This window comes from Vigna angularis, chromosome 5 (assembly GCF_016808095.1).
Source record: "Vigna angularis cultivar LongXiaoDou No.4 chromosome 5, ASM1680809v1, whole genome shotgun sequence".
Taxonomy (NCBI): domain Eukaryota; kingdom Viridiplantae; phylum Streptophyta; class Magnoliopsida; order Fabales; family Fabaceae; genus Vigna; species Vigna angularis.
Window position 1 is genome coordinate 25,742,717 of NC_068974.1, and position 6,626 is coordinate 25,749,342.

The 6,626-nt window shown below is 34.5% G+C and overlaps 1 pseudogene; it reads right to left on the reverse strand.

Moving 5' to 3' along the window:
* Nucleotides 1-4,705: 4,705 nt before the first annotated feature.
* On the reverse strand, nucleotides 4,706-6,078 carry LOC108339315 (receptor protein-tyrosine kinase CEPR2-like; annotated as a pseudogene).
* Between the last annotated feature and the right edge of the window lie 548 nt (nucleotides 6,079-6,626).

Below are 6,626 nucleotides of genomic sequence, written 5' to 3' on the forward strand. Positions count from 1 at the left end.
GTGATCTTGAGAAAGAAGTTTATATGGAGCAACCTCCTGGGTTTGTTGCTCAAGGGGAGTCTGGTATGGTATGCAAATTGCATCGATCTCTATATGGCCTCAAGCAATCCACGCGTGCTTGGTTTGGAAAGTTTAGCTCCATTGTTCAAAAATTTGGGCTAAAACGCAGTGAAGCAGACCATTCAATTTTTTATTGTCATTATTCTCTCGAGAAATGTGTTTACTTAATAGTATACGTTGATGATATTGTCATTACAGGAAATGATGTTGTTGGAATATCTCAACTAAAAGAGTACTTGTGTAGACATTTTCAAACCAAGGATCTTGGAAGTCTCAAATACTTCTTAGGCATTGAAGTAGCGCAATCAAAAGATGGAGTTGTAATCTCCCAAAGGAAGTATGCTCTTGATATATTACAAGAAACATGCATGATTGATTGTAGACCGGTAGACAGTCCCATGGACCCAAACCAGAAATTAAGGACAAAAGAAGGTGAATTATTCTCCGATCCAGAGAGGTATAGGAGGCTGGTTGGAAAACTGATTTATCTCACTATTACAAGGCCAGATTTATCCTTTGCAGTTGGAGTGGTTAGTCAGTTCATGTAGGCTCCATGTATTGACCATTGGAATGCTCTCATTCGCATTCTAAGGTATGTAAAGAAGGCTCCCGGGCAAGGATTGTTATATGAAGATAAAGGAAGCATTCATGTCTCTAGGTATTGTGATGCAGATTGGGCAGGTTCACCTATTGATAGACGGTCTACTGCAGGATATTGTGTTTTTCTGGGAGGAAACATTATTTCATGGAAAAGTAAGAAATAGAATGTAGTAGCTCGATCAACCGCGGAAGTCGAGTATAGGGCAATGACATCACTAACATGTGAACTTATATGGGTGAAACAATTCCTTCAAGATGTTAAATTTTGTGACATCCATACTATGAAGATGTATTGCAACAATCAAGCTGCTCTCCACATTGCATCAAATCCAGTGTTTCACGAGAGGACTAAACATATAGAAATTGATTGTCATTTTGTTCGTGAAAAGTTGTTAACCAAAGAAATATGTACTGAGTTTATTGGGTCAAACGATCAACTCGCAGACGTATTGACCAAGTCATTAAGGGGTCCTCGGATTGAGTTTATTTGTTCCAAGTTTGGTACATACAATTTGTATGCTCCAGCTTGAGGGGGGGTGTTAGGATATTTATCCTATTTTATCATCATTATAGTGTGTCAAGGGTTACCCTATTTATCATGATTATATTGTGTCTAGGATTACCCTATTTATCATGATTATATTGTGTCTAGGGTTACCCTATTTATCATGTACTTGTGTATCAATTTATTCTTATAAATAGAAGATTGTGAGAGGGATCAATCAAGCCCTCTAGAATTATTTTACAGTTCAATCTTAAGTAGGATAATCTTTGTTTTGGCTAATGTTGAATAGTTTTGAATATTCTTATACTTCACTAATGAGATATTCTGTTGCACCTTATCTGCAAATTTGTTGGCTACATAATAGGCTACTATTTTGTTAATTGATTCTGTCAATATTTGGACAGATTCTATCTAGTGGTTTCCTTGTTAAATGATTTGTCTTTTTCTTTTTTACTTGAAATAGTTATAATTTTAATATAAAATAATTAGCAGTATTTATTGGATTCAACGCACTCTGAAGCAAGCATGAGAAATTTATGTTGTATTTTTCATTATCCATATTCTGTTATTTTTTCCTTTTAATCGCATTCCATTTAACAGCAGTCTTTTATTACAGTTTTAGAAGGAACCTTAAATGTTTGGTAAAAATGTTGAGGTTTGATAGTGGGAAGACAAACTTAAAGGTTAAAATAATTTTCTGGTACACCAAATCTTCCACTAGAGAGATCATTTTCTCAAAATATACACTTGGGAATTGCATGGCCATGAAGTCTCTTATAAATATGAAGATAATTTAGGTGAAATGCTCTTGAATATATGATCTGTAGCAATATGTGATTCAGTAGAATGTGTATCTTCCTTTAACATGTGCAACGTTTTGTTTGTAGAGAAAGCAATTAAGAGAAAAGAGAAATTAATTTAAGTATCTTCCTACTTAAATTAATGTTTCTGGTTAAAACATTTGGCATTTATGAAGAAGCACGTTTCCTTTCAGTGTTATTTCACAGTTTACTTTTATCAGTAACTTTAATGTTTCACGTTGAACAACATTTATGAGAAACGCATTCTGCATTATTGCTTTTCCATATATGATGCATTAAATTTTATGCAGAAGCTCGTTAGTTTGAAACCAAGATCTTGATTTGAATTGTTATACTATTATGCGTATGTTATTAAATGTTTGTCCTTATTCTGATTTGGCACTATGATCATCATGCTCTAACCTTTTCCAATGTTTTTTCTTGGTTCTTTATCATTACGGCCTTGACTAATGCTGCTCTACTCACTTTTTGCGGATCCTTGTTATACTGTCATGTTTGCTTTAATTTTTCTTCTTCGTATATTTAGATAGAATAATAGATCAAAACATGAAGCTGATTCCACATCATATTGGGTTTAGCTATCACTGCCTTCAATTTATTTATGTGTGCATTGAAGAGTAAAATGTATGCCTTGGTGTTATCTCTGTCTAAATAATTTATGTGCTGATTGGGATGAACTTTTCTTAGTTAAAACAGAGAAAGGAATCGTCTATGGATAATGGTATAATTTTACTTAGTTAAAAAGTTAAAGAAAAAGTTGACCTTCGTTAAATTATTTAGTTTATTTTTTTAATTCTCTTTGCTTTGTTCAATCAACATTAGAACTTTTCATATTTTCTGAATTTTTTTTGAAAAATGTTCTTGTAAATTACTTGTATTTCTTTTTGTTGTGTATTATTCTGCTCATATGTCCCTAGGTTGAGTGTGTTGCAACTTCCTATCATGTAATTTCACTCAAATATTCTCCTAAAATATTCTTTCCTTAAAATTTGAAGTTCCTTCTTCAAATGTTGTTAAGAAATTGGAATGACAAGCTGGTAGTTTGTCAAGAGTTTATAATATGATTTATGTAGATAAAGAGTAAAACAGAATCAATCCTAATAAAGTAGCTAATTATGAAATTAGCTCCTGAAATAAATCCCTTGATCTAAGGGATTGTGAGTTGACTTTCCCCATAAAAGGAAAGTCGATTGTAAATGATTTTCCTTGGATTAGTTCTCAAAGTTTAGTAATGGATAGATTGTAAATGATTTTCCTTGGATTTTCCTTGGATTGTAAATGATTTTCCTTGGATTCGTTGAATATCGTCACTTATTCTAACCTTCCAATCCTCTTGGCATGAAAACAAAGGTCGTTGTAATGGATAGATCATGGATAGACATGCCTCGAAATACAAATCAATATATGAGAGGATTGAATACCTTCTTGGACTTCGCATTCACTAATAGTGGTGTTAGGGGAAAGATAGTATGTCCATGTCAGAAATGAAATTTTAAGAAATGGCAAAGTCGTGAAGAAGTATATGAGCACTTAATTATTAAACCTTTTCCAAAAGGTTATACAATGTGGCTTCTACAAGGGGAGAGAAGAGTAAATGACGAAGCTCCTCAAGTAATGGTCGAAGAAGATGGTGGAAGAGTTGAAATTAATGATAATATGTGTGAAATGATTAATGATGCATTTGCACATCATTTCTCTATCAACGACATGGCGGATGATGACAATATGGGTGCAGAGTCAAGCCATACTAGAAGTCATGATGGGACAAATTTTTTTGAATTAATGCAAGATGGACAACAAAGCTTATATGAAGGATGTGATAAATATTCAAAACTTTCTTTCTTGGTGAAGTTGTATCACATCAAATGTTTATGCAGAATAAGTGACAAAGCTATGTCCATGATACTGGAATTGCTAGCAGATGCATTTGAACATGCTAAAATTCCAAATTCATTCTATGAAGCCAAAAAAGTGATTAGCAAGCTTTATCTTCATTACACCAAAATTGATGCTTGCCCGAATGATTGTATGTTGTATGTTGGAGAAGACAAAGATAAAGATTCTTGTAAGAAATGTAAGACATCAAGATGGAAGCCAAAAAAGAGAAATACAATTGTTGACGATGTTGTTGTTAATAAGCGAAAGAAGATTCCTGCAAAGGTGTTAAGGTATTTTTCTTTGAAGCCTTGATTACAGAGGATTTTTTGTCATCTAACATAGTTGAGCATATGAGATGGCATGCATCAGAAAGTACGGATGAAGGCATGTTAAGACATCCAAGAGATTCTGAAGCATGGAAGAAATTTGACTTGATGCACCCTCAATTGATGAACCAGTTCAATAATCCCATCTTCTCAACCACAATTCAATAGTATAACTTATCTCTAGATGGTCATGTGTATAATTGAAGCTGCTTTCTATTTGAATTAGTTTTGCACTTTATGTCTTTCTTCAAAGTATAAGTGAGGGGTGGATTTAAATAATGGTGGCTAGCACAAACAATGCTGAGTTATAGCCAAAAACTTCCTTCATTAGCTTGGAATCTAGGCTAGCATTAAGATGTTGCTATTGGGGGACATAAGGGCAAGGTTCTTTCAAATTGATATAGTTTATGATTAAGTGAGTGAATAATGGAAACCATGAGGTGTTGTGGTGACAGTGGATTTAGTGATATTAGGAGACAATGGATTTAGTGTTGAGGTGTTGTGGTGATAGTGGATTAGGTGATTAAGATGTACTCCAACACTAAAAGGTTGGATCCTCTTTTAAGTAAAGAAGCATAGAGTTTAAGTATATTTCTATGCCTAATTTTCCCCAAAATCTCCATCTCTACAGCTAAAATTTTCACACCATCTATTTTCCCTAGTTGCTTGACAGCCACCATGGCTCTATTTTTCCTCAATTCCACTCGATAAACCTTTCCTGTGCCACCACTACCTATCAAATTATCTTCATCCAGATTACATATTTCATCAGCATCGATATCTACTTGGTGGAAAGATGCAAGTTTCCATTTTTGACTTATTTCCTTCTGACGTTGCATGCTATTTTGTGCACCATGCTTGAGGCTTCTACAACTCAAAAGCAGCAAACCAGCTAAAATAACAACAAAAGTAGAAGCAATGAGAAAGATAAAGACAAATTTATTAGCAGGAACCCTTGGCTGATCATGGCTTTTGGCACAAATCTTCATATCAGAATTCAGGGAAGGTTTTAGTTTTCCCTCGAAACACAGCCCCTTGTTTCCAATAAAAGCTTTCTCTCCTCCAACAATAAAAAGACCAGATGGGATTCTTCCAGAAAGTAGGTTTTCAGAAAAATCCACCGAGCTTAACTTTATGGCTTCTAAACTATCTGGAATAGAACCTTCAAGTTTGTTTCCAGATATGTTAAGAGAGTTCAATGAGCTCATAAGTGAAATTGACTGGGGGATATTTCCAGATAGAGAATTCCAAGCAAGATTCAAGTCCACTAGTCTTGCACAATTACCCAGTTCTGGTGGTATTGAACCAGTTAAGGAATTCACTTCTACATGCAAAGAGGATAACTGCTTCAGAGATCCAATTCAGGCGGTATTTCACTAGAGAAATTGTTGCTGCTCAAGTAAAGCTTCTCCAAGTTCACCAGCTTGCCAAGTTCTGATGGGAGCTTACCTGAAAACTTGTTTTTTGTCAAAACTACCTAATTTAAGCTAGTAGACAACCCAATTTCTGAAGGTACAACACCAGTGAAATCATTATACGCCAAATCAATTATCTTTACATACGGAAGTGCCCAAACCTCATCTGGAATTTTCCCAGATAACTAGTTCATACTGATCCTAAATCTCTCCAGAGATTTACATGTAGCATAAGACTCCAGAAAAGTCCCTGAGAAATTGTTTTGCAATGCAAGCAAAAACCTCAACTTACTTCTTTCACACAAGAACTTTGGGAAATCGCCTGCAAATTGATTCTCAGATATGTCAATACTTTCAAGTTCTGAAAAACGGCCAAAATTTTCTAGAATTGTCCCAGTGAAGTTGTTTCTATATATTGAGAACCCAATGAGATGGCGCATATCTGCAAATCCTACAGGAAGTTCTCCAGAAAATCATTTTTATATTTGGGGTGTTAATGATCTGAACTGCATCTGAATAAATTGTTAAACTGTTTATATTATGTTTAGTGTATCCCTAACTTTCTCTTATTTCTGTATAGTTTCCATGTTTATAGTTCATTTTCTCAATATTATATAATGTGTTGTAATGTTTATCCTTACTTAGGAGATGCCCAATTTTTCCATGAATTTCTCACACCCCCACAAACACATCTTCTGAAAGATACTATCAGATTTTGGGACCTTACCAGAGTCCACAAACACCCCCCCAATTTTTATTATAATCATAAAACAATAATGTCACCCCTCATCTCTGCTTCCATCTAAAAGAATTACCTTTGTCTAGCCCTCAAATGAAGATGCTCTTCATTCACCACTTCAAGTAGGAGGAAATTCTCATGTACAAGATGAACATGAACAAGATGAAAATCAGGATACTTTGTTGGAAGTTGAACAAAAAAGGTCACCAACACACAAGGGAGCATGGTTGGTTGATGTTATTGGTAAGACACAAGTTCAACATATTAATGCTTTCATTATGT